This window comes from Neophocaena asiaeorientalis, unplaced genomic scaffold (assembly GCF_003031525.2).
Source record: "Neophocaena asiaeorientalis asiaeorientalis breed wild unplaced genomic scaffold, Neophocaena_asiaeorientalis_V1.1 scaffold54, whole genome shotgun sequence".
NCBI classification, from domain to species: Eukaryota; Metazoa; Chordata; class Mammalia; order Artiodactyla; family Phocoenidae; genus Neophocaena; species Neophocaena asiaeorientalis.
This window is the reverse complement of record NW_020174938.1, coordinates 3,441,433-3,443,239: the sequence shown is the minus strand read 5'-3', so window position 1 is coordinate 3,443,239 and position 1,807 is coordinate 3,441,433. Positions and strand designations below refer to the sequence as shown.

The 1,807-nt window shown below is 42.3% G+C and overlaps 1 pseudogene; it reads left to right on the top strand.

Moving 5' to 3' along the window:
* Positions 1-679: 679 nt before the first annotated feature.
* LOC112410954 (ADP-ribosylation factor 4 pseudogene) lies at positions 680-1,336 on the top strand (annotated as a pseudogene).
* The last annotated feature ends 471 nt before the right edge of the window (positions 1,337-1,807 follow it).

Below are 1,807 nucleotides of genomic sequence, written 5' to 3'. Positions count from 1 at the left end.
GTTGTATATTCTATGCGTTTAGGCAAATATAAAATGCCATGTACCCACCATTACTCTATTATGTAGAATACTTTCACTGCCCTAAAAAGCCTCTGTGCTCCACCCAGTCATCCCTCTACCCAACAAACCCTGGCAAGCACTGATCTTTTTACTGCTTTCATAGTTCTGTCTTTTCCAGAATATCATAGAGTTGGAATTATACGGTGTGTAGGCTTTTCAGATTGGCTTCTTTCACAAAGTAACATGCAGTGAAGTTTCCTTCATGTCTTTTTGTGGCTTGATAAGCTCTTTTCTCTTTAGCACTGAATAATATTCCATTGTCTGGATGTATCACAGTTTATTTATCCATTCACCTACTGAAGGACATTTCGGTGCTTCCAAGTTTATAAATATCTGTGTGCAGGTTTTTGTGTGGGCATGAGTTTTCGACTCATTGGGGTAAATACCAAGGAGTGAGACTGATAGATCACATGATAACAGTATTTTAGAGTCGTCGAGCAGGCCATCACCCTGCTAATTCCTGTCCCAGAGGGGAGCTCCATCGTGCACACTGGCTAGCGAGCCGTCCCTGCGGCCCTCAGCTCCTCTTTCCTCCCTGAGTTTGCCAGGAACATGAAAGAAGGCCTGGGGTCGCCCCAAACCCCTTCTGCTCCTGCCCTTCACAAGTGCCACTACCACCATGGGCTTCACCATTTCCTCCCTCTTCTCCTGTCTCTTCAAGAAGCAGATGTGCATTTTGATGGCTGGATTGGATGCTGCTGGCAAGACGATCATTCTGTATAAACTGAAGTTAGGAGAGATAGTCACCACCATTCCTATCATTGGTTTTAATGTGGAAACAGTAGAATATAAGAACATTTGTTTCACAGTATGTGATGTTGGTGGTCAAGATAAAATTAGGCCTCTCTGGAGGCATTACTTCCAAAGTACCCAGGGTCTTATTTTTGTGGTCGATAGCAATGATCGTGAAAGAATTCAGGAAGGAGCAGAAGAGCTGCAGAAAATGCTTCAGTAGGATGAGCTGCGAGATGCCATGTTTCTGCTTTTTGCAGGCAAACAGGATTTGCTGAATGCTATGGCCATTAGTGAAATGACAGATAAATTAGGTCCTTGGTCTCTTTGTAACAGAACATGGTATGTTCAAGCCACTTGTGCTACACAAGGAACCCGTCTGTATGAGGGACTTGACTGGCTGTCAAATGAGCTTTCAAAACGTTAAATGAAACTGGATATCTAACCAAGGACATGTTTGATAGAATTGGTCTAGGCTTGTTACAACAAAATTAGTTTGCATCTTGGTTATTAAACAGTATCTGGGACTGGTTTGGGCAGAATAGTACAGCGTTTAAACTTATTTTGTTGCCAATTATTGTTTACCAAGTATAATGTTGCCATTTAGCAATATGCTTGGTTTTAAAGAGATTCTCTTAACTTGGGGAAAAAAAGTGTCCTCTTTTAATTTTACTTCCCTTAAGCCTAAATGCCTGGACATAGCTAATGTGACACCTTTAAATAAATCCATTTTGAATGTTTTTTTGAGCCCACAACAAATAATGTTTTAAAGTTATCCCCTTGCTACTTTACTGATACCTTTATCATTCCTGGGACAGTCTGCCGATTTAAAAAATGTAGCATTCCATTTGTCTTTATTTTTCTCCTGCTCACGGGCCCAGCCACCCCGCGGCATGTGGGATCCTCCCGGACCGGGGCACGAACCCGTGTCACCCGCATCGGCAGGCAGACTCCCAACCACTGCACCACCAGGGAAGCCCTAAAAAAACTTTTTTTTTTTTCAAAAAGAGTTTTG